The following is a 16246-nucleotide window of genomic DNA, read 5'->3' as shown; positions in this document are numbered from 1 at the left end:
TCAGCTTTAACCAATAACCCTTTCGTTCATTCGTTGTTACTTTCATTTCTCAAGCACCCTTCCAGGGGGATATGCCCGCGTTATAAATAAGTTATGTATATTCCAGTTGGGAAGCTACAGTACATCACACGCAACAGGTATAAACTTGGCTATAGCCTCACCAGGAATACATGCAATGCATATCCCTATCTTATTTTTACATGTTTAGTAGTTTCAGTGTGTTGATAATTCATACCTTGCAAGAACATATCAAAGGCAACTTATTTGCATCGTGAGAGCAAGGCGTGAAAGAAACGCAAGGGAACTTAGCAATAATATCTCTTTCTTTTTGTTATGTGTAAAACATTCGGTATTTACGAATACCACAGGGTAGTTACTCGTCGCTTTAACGATTGGGAGAGACACGGGGAGGAATGGGATCTAATAAAGGTTTATCACTATCAATTTAGTGAGCGCGGTACGTCATTCTTGCTATAACTGTTTGTACATTCTCATAGATTTCCATCAACATGATTCATGAAAAATACCTAAGCAAAGAAATTTATAAGTTTCAATGGTTTAGGGAATAATGAGTATTTACGTAAAACACATAATAATTTACTGAATCTGGAAGGTCTGCAAAATCCCGCCATCTATTGGTTCTCACCAACATTAAAAAGGTATAAGAAACATGATTTCTTGGCTGCACCTGAATTGCATGATTCGTATATATAATGTTTGTTTTACTGGTATTTCATATTTCGAGGCAGATAGAGATGGATGCCATAGCATGCCATTTGAGTCAGATTAGTTATTGGTCAGTATGTGCCACAATGCGCGCACACCTCGAGTTGATCGTATCGCAAGTTACGTTTGTAGGAAGGTTGAAGTTTTCAACCCGGGTTATTCTTAATATGATGCATCAAAGCGTTCAATAATTGTACAATGTCCACTATCAGTCAATGACCTTCGCTCCAGCTTACAAAGTTTATGCTTGTACAATTCAGTATCACCAAGAAACAACCTGCAGTCTTCCAGGTCGGCTTCCACGTCACTCTAGCCCAAACTACGTCATTCTAGCACTTACCACGCAACCCTTGACCTTACACGTCCCTCTAGCCATTACCACGTCACCCTGGCACTTATATGTCATTGCGTTCCACTCATGTAAAAACAAATATAACAAGGGGAGTTTATGAGTTCACCTTCTAGAAACATAATATATTGTCAAAAAGTGGCAGGCCTCTCATATATGACTAACTCACACGCTGGTGCATGACCGACTTAAAATGCTGTTTGGGTAATATATAGGTATTCCTACTATACGGAAAGAATAAGGTAAGTCAGAAGTTTATAGGTTTCATGGACCTTCATAAGTTCATTGGGTATTTTCTATACTTGAAGGCGCTTTGTGAACACGGTTTACAACATAAAAAATTTCAAATGCAAAAAAAAAAATCGTCATCGATTTTTATACCTCTCTCTGTCACTCTCCCCCCCCCCCCTCCCTCTCTCTCTCATGTATTCCCATACCTCTTTCTCTTTCTTATCTGTGTATCGTCACCAGTTTGTTGCCATTTCATTACTGGCATTTAGCCGCACATATATTGCGTGACGAACTCATCCTCTTATATGCATATCATTTACGTCTTGTGTCACAGTGCGCAGTTGTACAAACCTTTAATCGGTATGTTTCTTTTACCTATAGTGTCACGTGATATGCTCATTGTAACATTCAGTCTATCCATTTTTTTATATTTTCAATCGATGCTGTAACGTAGATTTATTGGTCTAATTTAGACGCCGCCACCGCAAGTGATCCCAATGAACTGAAATGAATTTAAATTCGTAGAGATTGGATCCGTCCAAGCGTTGAAAAGTTGAGTTTTGTTTTTGTTGTGACGTCAACCGATTTTTTTTCTTTCACATAATCTATAAGCATGCTGCTAGCTAATGCTACTTTATTTTCTAAAAGCCGGTAGGAACTTAGTGTAGTATGTTGGTTAAGTTTTGCAGCATTTATGGGACACTCTCGGTATTTTTACTATGCAAAAGCTTGAATGGTTCCAACCGACATGGCATATAGTGTGTACTCATATACATGAATAGTCTTCTTTATGTTTCGTCATACGGATAGAAAGCCATCATTGATCAACGCACTGTCTACATTTGAGTGTGGGTGTTTGTGTGTGTTAGACAGAAAGAGTAATGTACAAGACTGTACTATAACATCAATGACTGAAGTGTGTCCCAAAGCATCTGTCTCTGCATACTTCCAACAGTAAAATCGACAATGTGCACAATTACAAAATATGGTAAAATTATGGCTGAATGTTTCAATAGTTGAACGTTGTAAAAAGGGTTTCTGCATACTCCCAACAGTAAAATCGACTCTGTGTACAATTAAAAAATATGGTAAAATTATGGCTGAAGGTTTCAATAGTTGAACGTTGTAAAAAGGGTTTCTGCATAATTCCAATAGTAAAATCGACAATGTGTACAATTACAAAATATGGTAAAATTATGGCTGAATATTTCAATCGTTTGAACGTGTAAAAAGGGTTAGCCGTCAGAAGTTTTATGAGTGTTGTTTTAACATGAACGGTTTTATTGTGTATCCGAGATTCGATACACATAGGCACTATTATAATACGTATTTCTAGTGCGGTGGAACAAAACCTGCTATATCATAAACCTTGTAATAAACTTCGAGGGATCAGTAAACTTGATCTGCTAAAAATACTGAAATGTGAATGTTAAATTTATTAACAAATGGTGCCATTGGAATGGACGTGAGCAACCACTTACAAAAAATGTTACACGCTTCCAATAAGTGCACTAATGTAAAACTTTCTTTATCATATTTCTATGATATTTGTGTACAAGAATGATCATCGCCACCACAAACCATCTCTGATGACAACTTGGCTTGAAAAAATAGCACAATGGAAAAGTACAAACTTGAAATTTATACCTTAAATGAAAAGATAATAACACGGAACTTTTGACTTGTTCCCAGAATTCATAGCGATGTAACATTGAAAAGTTCAGAATTTACAGCATTTATAAGGTATTTTAGACAGCCAAGCTCAGTACTCATTATTCAAGCAAAAGACAATTCCCCTTTCTCCTTTTTTTCAAATCCATTGGAATTTCTTTCTGTCAAGTTGCCCTGTTTCTGTTGACACCTTATGCCTTGAATAACTTGACGGAGTAAAATTACCTCTATCATGCCACAAATATTTATGCCATCATCCCCAAAGGAAATTAGTGACAATTTACATTCTAATAGAGTGTCAAATAACCAGATATTCATTTTTATGACGACTTACCACTGCGCTTATTCTTTCATATTTTTTTTTCTTCTACTGAACAATCAAACTTAGGGACATCACTATATTGGCCGTCTTACTTTTCATTGTCCGCATTTTGACTGAACATGTGAGCAAAAGAAACATTGAATGTTTGCAATTTCTTGTGATGAAGTCCTTCGATGTGATACATTCAAGTGACACCTTCATTCTTAGATGTGATACATTGATGTGACACCTTCATTTATTTCGTGTAAACTTCATGAAAGTTATCAAACTCTTTACTTTTAGTCACTTATCCACGCATGCCTGTTCACAAACATGAAAAATAGATCAAAGTTATTAAACAAAACCAAACACACAATAATGGTCATCGAGCCTCCAGTATAACCCTGCAGAAGATTTCGCCAAGTTGTTCCATGATTCTTTGTTTTTTTTCTCTGTCTTAGGTTTATTCTTGAATATTTAGGCTGCATTTTTATTATATTTGTTACAATCCGGTGCTGACATAATCGACCGCGGTCAACAATAAAAGAAACCTTTCAGTAGATATGTGTGACAAAATGTTCTGTAGCGGACTACTCGAAATGTGAAGAAACGCTTGATAATACCAAAATGGTTGTAAACGCATACATCTCTGACGGACGGAGGAACGGACGGAGGAACGGACGGACGGACGGATGAAGGTCAACTCACCAAATAAATTCCCATACATGACCGGTTCGTCCTTTTAAGACTCAACTGGTTGTGAAGTAGAATTATTGCTACACATTCATTTCTTATTTACGGCTTGGCTTGCCTATAAAAGTAGTAATTCTGTGTTAATTGTCAGATTCAAAGCACCATATATATAAATAAATAAATATATATATATATATATATATATATATATATATATACATAATATAGATATAGGTATATATATATATATAGAGAGAGAGAGAGATATGTAGATATAGATAGATAAATAATTGAAAAAGAGTTAATGTTGTAATATAGTAAGTTAAGCATGCCAAGTTAGGCAGAAATAATTTAACTTCACGCATAGCCTCTTATTTTTCTGTTCATTTCAACTGATTCATCATTGTACGTCACTTTCTAGAATTCAAAGAATAAACAGTTTTATTGTGGGCTATTACGGCCAAGTTTCTGGGGATTTCTTTCTGGGGAATCACAGTATACCTCATTGCTAGTCTGCTGAAGGTATTTTTCTTTTTCTTTTCTTACAAGGCAAAAGTTCTCCTTTACTTATAGAATGCAAAATATTAATCTGCAGTGTACTCGACTACGGAGGTCTTTATTCAGTTATTCATTGAATTTTACGCTCTGTAAATGTAAGCTTCAAATGATTTGGCACCCAGCAGGCAAGAAGGGAATACATTCAAACACACATCCATTCTCTGCTGTGCTCCATGGAATGACGTCTTCTCTTCATTTCCCAATGGGATGATCATTTACACAGTAACTTTGAAATTATCAGGTGACGCTCTTAAAATAAATTGACCCTTTTCGCCGGCTGTCCGAGGCTATTCAGTATTATACCACGACGGTCGCGTATCATACCTGGCAAAACTAAAGCATGATGCGTTTGCCACGAAAGTTACGTGTGCAAATTGTTAAAAGTGTATAACCTTCAAAAAACCCACAAACAATAAAGTAACAAGTTCACCGAATGTTATATAGTATTTATACGTCGGGGAAGGGTGCCCCTTTAACAATTTTAACAAACACTTCTCAAAGTGACACAAACAACCGCCTCCCTCACACCAGAGGAAGAAGTGTGGCTGTTTCACGAGATTAATGATTCAAGCCATACTGTTCGCATGAAAAGTCTTGCGCGTTGACTATATATCTATATCTATATCTATATCTATATATATATATATATATATAACTATATATATGTATATATATATATAACTATATATATATATATATATAACTATATATCTATATATATAGATATATATATTTATAGATATATATAGCCCTATCTATATATATATATATGTATAGGCATAATTATATATGCATATATACATATATAGGAATAACGGAAAAACTGTTAAACAACTATGCTGCATTTAGAGAAAGGCTGGATCTAGAGTGAGATACAATAATTAAATTAGGTAAGTGTTTGGAGGTAAAACAGCCAATGTTTGGTTGTATATATATATATATATTTATATATATATATATATATATCCACATTCAGTATTAAATCCGTTTGATCTGTCAAGCGGCTGTTTATCTGTATGTGATCATGTAGCAACCGTCGTTTATCTACGTCAGAAAGCCTCTAGAGGTCCTTAAAGTTAATAAATGTGTTTACGTCCTCACATTTGATAAGAGATGTCAGTATATAAGAACCAAAAGAAGCGAGACGGCAAATAAAACAAAAGATAAAAGCTTGTCAGTGGAAGTCACTTTTGTTTGTTGCACAATTGTAGATCAGGTTTATTCTAAAATATGACCTCAAAGAACATGCAAGGTTTTGCAGATAATACACTACTTCAATGTTTGTATTTGTGAGATTTTCAACCAAGTGTTTACCGTACTCAAGACATTCATCACTGATTATTACTTCTGCTCGAAACTACTTGCTCGTAAGAGAAAAGAATCTTAACATATCAAAATAAATTAAGTATCGGTTGTTATAATGAAAACATAACGTGCTTTCATATCAACTGGTGTCTCTATTTTCGTTTTGTGCATTTTTGAGGTAAAAGTTGATATGTTATCCCGTACAAGTCAAACCCTTGTATTTAGTTCAGTTATGCTTTAGCAATTGAACATTGTTGTGTCTGTTTACCACAGTTTTGCGTATTGTAACCAATGTCAGAGGACACTACTCCGGGGTCGAAGTCGTTTTTCAAGAACTGGGACTTGGTTGGGAAGGACTCGAATAATCAGGCCTCGGGTTGAGACCAAGACAATGCCGGCAAAGTTTCGCCTATAGTAGTTTTATGTCCCCAGGATTACGACAAATGTTGGCACAATTATGGACCTAAGCTTCGTTCCAAAAGTTGCAAGTAAAATAATTGTCTTTTAAGTGTTCCTTTCATGGTTAAAAGTTATGATATTTGTTTATTCGCCTAAAATACTATTGTGCGACAAAAATCGCTTAATTTATGCCAAAGTAAGTTTTGAAAGTGACTATTAAGAGAGGAAATATCTATAGGGGGACATACGGTTGCTTATTTGCTTCCTTTACTGGTATGACAAAAATGTAGGCTTAATGCCTATAACTATATCTGCGGAAGTTTGAATTGGGCAGTCACCTGGCGATGGACCATAGAACAGACTAGGCATGAGTTTAGACTTTAGAGTTTTGTCATGTACATGTGGATGACGTATTATGGTCAATTGGTTTTGTCGCCTATAGTGCTCTATCGGGTACCATAGCAACGGTTGCCATGGAAATGCATGATGTGGAAATGTGTCATAGGTCAAAAAATCATTTACGCGCGTACCTAAATGACCGGAATTATTTTCATTCAGTTTCTTCGTCTGTTTATATAGGCATTATCCATGCGTCCAGTTGTTTATTGTAATTGTCGGCTGAATAATAATGAATGAGTGTTGCAGCTTTTCCCTTTTGAAAAGGACTGCTTAAACAGTCATAACGCGTATGTTACATATCGAGCTATCAGTGTATCATACACGTATCGAAGGAGCGTTTGCCAAGCGCTTTCAGAAGTAACATCACAGTATGTTGAATGTACGCAATGACTGGTACAGTGCATATTATTAATCAAAGAACAACTTCGCAATTACCCGGTAAAGAGGAGTGGATGGATACAATACTTATCTAAGAGGCAGGCAGAGTACTGCTCGAACCTATTTCTTGAAAACACTTCCTGAGATAACTTGCGGGAGGTAATATTTGGTGGCCTACACCATAACCCCCACCCCCCCACCCCGCCCTCACCCCCTAGTGGCTACGTCACTGTCTAAGTGTGGGTCACTTCAACCATGAGATAACATAGCCTCAGAACATCTCAAACTTTGTTGATGCATCATGTGTAGTTGTGGACGAAAGTATAGTAATCAAGATAACACAAAACTCGTTGGAAATAGATTGTAAGCTGTTGGTTATGTTTGCCTACCAAAAAATGAATGTACAAATCATATTTCACTTTTCCAGCAGTTAGACTACACGAAAAAGTATATATACGATATAATAAACCCTACATATCATTATAGTGACAGCAAAATATTGTTATAACTGTGAAAGTCATAAAATGCTCCATAGCTCTAGTAATTACGATATTTCATTCCTCCATTAATTACGCTATATGATAATAAGCTCACGACACGCTACTGTTGCTAATAGACCAAATGTAATCTACTGCGTCAACAAAGAATTCAACACATGGTTCATTTGTTTATAAATAAAAATATGAGTATATTAAACGGAGTGACGAATCGCGCATAAAGAAACGTCTGATGCCGGTAATCTGACCTAGTTTCGAATGAGGTGTAAAAGAAGTGTTAGACACCACCATCGATCCCAGAAAATACACACACAGCTTGCTACCGTCGGTAATTAGACACTAGTGTACAGTCGATACATGCAGCAACGGTCAATACCCACAACACAGTGTACTTATCAGCGATGGACATCTCAGCAGGGAGTTGTTATGGAACTCCATGATCTCAGGTCCAGATAAAAGATAACAAGGTATCACGTTTCATTACTGTCTGCATTTTGTAGCGACAAGAAGAAAACTTCACTTAGAGTCAACGGAAAGTTAACTTTCTTCAGAGGGCGACCCGTGGTTTGGGGCGAGTCTTCAATGCCTTTAAAACACACTGCGCAATACCAGCAACATACGCTGTTACGTTGTAGGCCGATGTGTATAATGTTTCTCAAAAGTAAGCTGTGTCACGCTGAGCCACATTGGAAGTCCGGCTTATATCAATAATACAGAAAATTTCTTAAGTGTATTGACCGCGTTCGTTAGTTCGTTTTTTGGTTCGTTTTTTTTTTTTTTGGTTCGTTTCTTCGTTCGTTTTTTTTCGTTCGTTCGTTCGTTCGTTCGTTCGTTCGTTCGTTCGTTCGTTCGTTCGTTCGTTCGTTCGTTCGTTCGTTCGTTCGTTCGTTCGTTCGTTCGTTCGTTCGTTCGTTCGTTCGTTCGTTCGTTCGTTCGTTCGTTCGTTCGTTCGTTCGCTCGCTCGCTCGTTCGTTCGTTCGTTTATCTATTTATTTATTCATTCATTCATTTATTTATTTGCATGATGAATTCTTGGTGGATGAAATATGTTCAACATTATGATTGACTTAATATAAGCAATGGTAGTAAAATTATGAACATTAATAAACCGTGTTTTAATTGTTATTTATTTAATATATTTATACAGGGTAAAACAATCAACATAGCTGTTATAAACAGTGGTCCTGTGAAACAATAAAAAGAGAGTAACAGATATGAAATAAATGATGTAATACTTTTATAGGCAGTGGAATTTACCTGTTAAGGAACACCAAGGTTGTTGTGCAAAATATTAAATGTGCTGCTGTTAAAAGATTGAAGATGATCACAAAAGTCTCCCTTTTGTGTTTATTATCCCTTTGGATACATGATACGGGTCATTGTTTACAAGAAGTAGTGGATTCATAGATGGGAGGATTCAGGGAGGGACGGAGGGACGGAGGGAGGGGAGCCTGAAGGACTGACGAACAGACGGACAGACAGTTCGATAGATACATGGACCTTACGTTGTACATTATGTTCTCGTTGTACTGTGCTTTACCGCTTACTTCAGCAGTTTAAGGTTTTCGGAAAGTTAAGTTATTTTAATCCAAACCCATACAACTGCAGAAGAGCTATTACATGTTAGTCAATGGTCGAAAAATGCGAATCGGGCGCGAAAAGTTTAAAGAAAGTATGCAAGAAATGACAATATTTTAAGTAATTAATCAAAGACGAAATCACATGTCATCTGTTATTTGCGACGAAAATAACACATGAAAACAAGAGCGGGGTTTAATCTTTCAGAAGCATGCCCTCTCATTAATTTGCATCCTATAATCCCGCTTTAATATCGGTTATTGGGTCATGTGGTTTGAGGCAGAGAGGAAGATTACATGACAACTGCGTAATTGCTTCCAAAGAAACGAATATCTAACATAGGAAAATGTAAATAGTCTGGGTGATTTTCCTCATTTTCCTTATCTCTCTTGTGCCAAAGGTTTAACACAATGCAAACATTGAATGATGGATGAAAATTCATTAAAGCAAACAAAATCCACCAACTGTTTCAATACTTTGTGAATCGGTTTCAAAGAGAAACTTTGAATGTATACCTTCTCCATTCATCTTTGCACGTTGACAGAGAGATGTAATTACTAACACCCCATACGGCTTAGCGTGACGTCTGACTGCTAAACATAATATTATTAGGTAGTTTTATCCGTCTACAGGGATCATTGAACTTGCCATATCATATACGACCTATAAAGAATATAAGAAACGATGATATCTTTTCTCAGCCAAGCTTGAGGTTCTTTGAGGCAACATAAGATCAAAACCGACTAGGGCATAACATAAGAGAGGTACCTGGATGTGACAGAAAATCGAGAAACATTTTATGATATCAGATACATGCAAAATAATGAGGTGTTCTGAGGAAAGAGGTATTAATGCAGCTAAAAGAAGAGGAACTGTCCAAAATGAAATACACAAACGATGCTGACAACAACAGAAGTTACGCGGGATTTATAAAGCGTCTTGGTATTCTATGAATATACAGCGGGATATATATATTTATCCGGGATACAAATTTGTTAAATAATATGAAATATCGGCAAATGTATAAGTTCTTAGGACATCAATTGTACCCGATCACCGAAATTGAAGAGAAAAATGCTTGCCAGAGATAAGGAACGTCCTTAATGACAATATAGTAGCAGGTAGTCAATTTAACGTATCGACACAATTATTAAACAAGCTAGTCGTATTTTAGGTGAAAATCAGCCAACGGTTGACTCATCCTACCAAAGTCTTCTTCAAGTTAAACTTAATGCAGTACTTGCCGACAATACCCATCCCTTATATGCAGATCTTGCCGGGGTAGCAATTCCTCGCAGTGGACGGATGAGACTCCCGTATGCTGCCACTAACAGACACAAGTCATTTTTTATTCCACAGTGCATTACGCTTTATAACAACCTTTTCATTCGTTAGGCGCTTTCTATTCTTGTATATATCTGTTTTGGCTTGGGGCTGTGCATTTTCATGTTTGACAAGTTTAATTATCTTACTTGTAAACTTTTATTTCTGAACTTTCCTTTATACTACTTGTGTTTTTATCCTTTTACATGTTGTATTCTTACTCTTTTAAATATGTACTATTATGCGAGCATGCAATTGCTTGCTTGCTTGCGTGCTTTACTTGCTTTACTTGCTTTACTTGCTTTACTTACTTTACTTGCTTTACTTGCTTACTTGCTTTACTTGCTTTACTTGCTTTACTTGCTTTACTTGCTTTACTTGCCTTACTTGCTTTACTTGCTTTAGTTGCTTTACTTGCTTACTTGCTTTACTTGCTTTACTTGCTTTACTTGCTTTACTTGCTTTACTTGCTTTACTTGCTTACTTGCTTTACTTGCTTTACTTGCTTTACTTGCTTTACTTGCTTTACTTGCTTTACTTGCTTTACTTGCCTTACTTGCTTTACTTGCTTTAGTTGCTTTACTTGCTTTACTTGCCTTACTTGCTTTACTTGCTTTAGTTGCTTTACTTGCTTTACTTGCTTTATACTTGCTTTACTTGCTTTACTTGCTTTACTTGCTTTACTTACTTTACTTGCTTTACTTGCTTACTTGCTTTATACTTGCTTTACTTGCTTTACTTGCTTTAGTTGCTTTACTTGCTTTACTTGCTTTATACTTGCTTTACTTGCTTTACTTACTTTACTTGCTTTACTTGCTTACTTGCTTTATACTTGCTTTACTTGCTTTACTTGCTTTATACTTGCTTTACTTGCTTTACTTGCTTTACTTGCTTACTTGCTTTATACTTGCTTTACTTGCTTTACTTGCTTTACTTGCTTTACTTGCTTAACTTGCTTTACTTGCTTTACTTGCTTTATACTTGCTTTACTTGCTTTACTTGCTTTACTTGCTTTACTTACTTTACTTGCTTTACTTGCTTACTTGCTTTATACTTGCTTTACTTGCTTTACTTGCTTTACTTGCTTTACTTGCTTTACTTGCTTTACTTGCTTTACTTGCTTTACTTGCTTTACTTGCTTTACTTGCTTTACTTGCTTTACTTGCTTTACTTGCTTTACTTGCTTTATACTTGCTTTACTTGCTTTACTTGCTTTACTTGCTTTACTTGCTTTATACTTGCTTTACTTGCTTTACTTGCCTTACTTGCTTTACTTGCTTTACTTGCTTTATACTTGCTTTACTTGCTTTACTTGCTTTACTTGCTTTAGTTGCTTTACTTGCTTACTTGCTTTACTTGCTTTACTTGCTTTACTTGCTTTACTTGCTTTATACTTGCTTTACTTGCTTTACTTACCTTACTTGCTTTACTTGCTTTAGTTGCTTTACTTGCTTTAGTTGCTTTACTTGCTTTACTTGCTTACTTGCTTTACTTGCTTTATACTTGCTTTACTTGCTTTACTTGCTTTACTTGCTTTATACTTGCTTTACTTGCTTTACTTGCTTTACTTGCTTTACTTGCTTTACTTGCTTACTTGCTTTACTTGCTTTACTTGCTTTACTTGCTTAACTTGCTTTACTTACTTTACTTGCTTTACTTGCTTAACTTGCTTTATACTTGCTTTACTTGCTTTACTTACTTTACTTGCTTTACTTGCTTTACTTACTTTACTTGCTTTACTTGCTTAACTTGCTTTATACTTGCTTTACTTGCTTTACTTACTTTACTTACCTTACTTGCTTTACTTGCTTTACTTACTTTACTTGCTTTACTTGCTTTACTTGCTTTACTTGCTTTACTTACTTTACTTGCTTACTTGCTTTACTTGCTTTACTTGCTTTACTTGCTTTACTTACTTTACTTGCTTACTTGCTTTACTTGCTTTACTTACCTTACTTGCTTTACTTGCTTTACTTACTTTACTTACTTTACTTGCTTTACTTGCTTTAGTTGCTTTACTTGCTTACTTGCTTTACTTGCTTTACTTGCTTACTTGCTTTACTTACTTTACTTGCTTTACTTGCTTTACTTGCTTTACTTGCTTTACTTACTTTACTTGCTTTACTTGCTTAACTTGCTTTATACTTGCTTTACTTGCTTTACTTACTTTACTTACCTTACTTGCTTTACTTGCTTTACTTACTTTACTTGCTTTACTTGCTTTACTTGCTTTACTTGCTTTACTTACTTTACTTGCTTACTTGCTTTACTTGCTTTACTTACCTTACTTGCTTTACTTGCTTTACTTACTTTACTTACTTTACTTGCTTTACTTGCTTTAGTTGCTTTACTTGCTTACTTGCTTTACTTGCTTTACTTGCTTACTTGCTTTACTTACTTTACTTGCTTTACTTGCTTTAGTTGCTTTACTTGCTTACTTGCTTTACTTGCTTTACTTGCTTTACTTGCTTACTTGCTTTACTTACTTTACTTGCTTACTTGCTTTACTTTCTTTACTTGCTTTACTTGCTTACTTGCTTTACTTACTTTACTTACTTTACTTGCTTTACTTGCTTAACTTGCTTTATACTTGCTTTACTTGCTTTACTTACTTTACTTACCTTACTTGCTTTACTTGCTTTACTTACTTTACTTGCTTTACTTGCTTTACTTGCTTTACTTGCTTTACTTACTTTACTTGCTTACTTGCTTTACTTGCTTTACTTACCTTACTTGCTTTACTTGCTTTACTTACTTTACTTACTTTACTTGCTTTACTTGCTTTAGTTGCTTTACTTGCTTACTTGCTTTACTTGCTTTACTTGCTTACTTGCTTTACTTACTTTACTTGCTTTACTTGCTTTAGTTGCTTTACTTGCTTACTTGCTTTACTTGCTTTACTTGCTTTACTTGCTTACTTGCTTTACTTACTTTACTTGCTTACTTGCTTTACTTTCTTTACTTGCTTTACTTGCTTACTTGCTTTACTTACTTTACTTGCTTACTTGCTTTACTTGCTTTACTTACCTTACTTGCTTTACTTGCTTTACTTGCTTTACTTGCTTACTTGCTTTACTTGCTTTACTTGCTTTACTTGCTTAACTTACTTTACTTGCTTTACTTGCTTTACTTACTTTACTTGCTTTACTTGCTTAACTTACTTTACTTGCTTTACTTGCTTTACTTGCTTTACTTGCTTTACTTGCTTACTTGCTTTACTTGCTTTACTTGCTTTACTTGCTTAACTTACTTTACTTGCTTTACTTGCTTTACTTACTTTACTTGCTTTACTTGCTTAACTTACTTTACTTGCTTTACTTGCTTTACTTGCTTTACTTGCTTTACTTGCTTTACTTGCTTTACTTGCTTACTTGCTTTACTTGCTTTACTTGCTTTACTTGCTTTACTTGCTTAACTTACTTTACTTGCTTTACTTGCTTAACTTACTTTACTTGCTTTACTTGCTTTACTTGCTTTACTTGCTTTACTTGCTTTACTTGCTTTACTTGCTTACTTGCTTTACTTGCTTTACTTGCTTTACTTGCTTAACTTACTTTACTTGCTTTACTTGCTTTACTTGCTTTACTTGCTTAACTTACTTTACTTGCTTTACTTGCTTAACTTACTTTACTTGCTTTACTTGCTTTACTTGCTTTACTTGCTTTACTTGCTTTACTTGCTTTACTTGCTTTACTTGCTTTACTTACTTTACTTGCTTTACTTGCTTTACTTACTTTACTTGCTTTACTTGCTTTACTTGCTTTACTTGCTTTACTTGCTTTACTTGCTTTACTTGCTTTACTTGCTTTACTTACTTTACTTGCTTTACTTGCTTTACTTACTTTACTTGCTTTACTTGCTTTACTTGCTTTACTTGCCTTACTTGCTTTACTTGCTTTACTTGCTTTACTTACTTTACTTGCTTTACTTGCTTTACTTGCTTTACTTACTTTACTTGCTTTACTTGCTTTACTTGCTTTACTTGCTTTACTTGCTTTACTTACTTTACTTGCTTTACTTACTTTACTTGCTTTACTTGCTTTACTTGCTTTACTTGCTTTTCTTACTTTACTTACTTTACTTACTTTTCTTATCAATCTGTGGATACCTTCATATATTGATGGTGCACCGACCTTTTATACATACTACTCAGTTCCACACGGTCATTATGGCTGGTTTAATGGGTTGGATGCGGTTTGCGAATATATAACATAAAACCTTTATTCATTAGAACATGTTATCGGTCCTCAATAAAATTGGTTTGTTTTTATCGGTTACAGTTTGCAGTCTACCACATGCACATTAACCAGAAAACATACATGCGAACGTTCTGCGTAAGCTTTATGTAGACAGCGCATGTACTGCATGTAGGTATACAACAGATATGTGTCTATAGGACATACAGACACTTTTCTGCACACTGTGTAGTTTAATTCGCGATATGTTCGCCCATGCAACTTGTACATCAATCTTTGCTATTCATCTTGTAAGTTCTTACGTCATCTTTGACGGCCATTATGGTCATTAGGACCATTAACAAGGGTTAAGTGTCGTCTGGCTCGAGGCAAGCTGCTTCAGTTAATGTTATAAACTCCTCTCATACGTGCATCTGTCAAACTCCTTTCGGGTTCCATTGACCGAATTATTCTAAACAACAGTCAAGATTTGGTAATCTTGAATTAGCAAACGAATCGCCTGATTTTGTAACGTGTATAATCATTTAGTCAAACGATTGAGTATTCTGATAGCAGAGAAACACATAGATACTTCATCTCTCTAAAGTGCAAGGGTATTGTCCCCGATATACTAGCGAGACAACACCGAATCACGAAAACCCCAATATGTAAACGTGTTATTTTATGTCCACACCATTCTCCGTGTTAAAATGTGAAGCACCATCTTATAATGGTCTTAAATAAGAGCTTCATGTGGCGATAAAAATGTCAGTTTATTTCTAAATCGATTCTCTCCATAGTGTTCTCTCAGAAATATATTAAAGCAAGCATTGTAATTGATGTTACACATATATTAATTGCTCAGACTAGCTGTAAGTAACCAAATATCAAAACGGAAGGCCTATTGTTTCGTACTACCACTATCATATTTTGATCACTTACATAACTGCTTAACGTTCCTCACATTCGAGACACTGTGCATACCCATCTGTATGAATATGAATTCCTTCATTAACGCATTTCACTGCTACAATACTGAAATTTGGATGAAAAGTTTAATACTTGCTGAATTATCTAGTGCGACGGTCATAAAAACCTCGCCAGGGTGACCACTGGAATTCGACTTTTTATGTGAAGTAGCAGAATTAAATTGATAATGTAGTTTTGAAAAACTGTCATTGTAACAAATTTACTAATTATGATTCACTCAATACTCTGATAAAGTGTGCATGGTAATTACAGCTGTTGGTGGCCACACTCTTTGATAATAATTTAACTGGAAGATTCTCCTAATTACAACTTAAACAACAGTATCCGAGGTAGACGATGTCCTAAGCATTAAATAACCTCAAAGAAATAAGTGTTGCAGCGCTCAATGGTTGTATTAGAATATGTTATTGTTCCCTTAGGAAAATGGTACTTTTCTTTACTTGAGAGGCACTTGAAAGAAGACTTTTACACCCAATTGTCGACACTTTATGAAAGTTGCTATGGTTACTTAAAATAAAACTTCAATTGGTCCAGTAAGGTATACACTTATATATTATATGAGCAACAATTACCGAATATTGATTGTTTTACTCGATAGTAAACCTTTCCGTGTTGCTAAATCTCAGTCTCTTTCTAATTCTTTATTACTGGCAATGAGATTCGACAAAGGAGA

General features: G+C 35.3%; 1 protein-coding gene across 3 annotated transcripts in view; it reads left to right on the top strand.

The window, feature by feature from the left end:
* LOC139964861 (dual specificity calcium/calmodulin-dependent 3',5'-cyclic nucleotide phosphodiesterase 1A-like) overlaps nucleotides 1-16246 on the top strand; it is a 272661-nt gene that overhangs the window by 164086 nt on the left and 92329 nt on the right. The gene's annotated exons all lie outside the window — the stretch shown is intronic.

The sequence above is a fragment of the Apostichopus japonicus genome, chromosome 23 (assembly GCF_037975245.1).
Source record: "Apostichopus japonicus isolate 1M-3 chromosome 23, ASM3797524v1, whole genome shotgun sequence".
Taxonomy (NCBI): Eukaryota; Metazoa; Echinodermata; class Holothuroidea; order Aspidochirotida; family Stichopodidae; genus Apostichopus; species Apostichopus japonicus.
The sequence above is the reverse complement of the archived record's forward strand: the minus strand, read 5'-3'. Positions and strand labels throughout refer to the sequence as shown.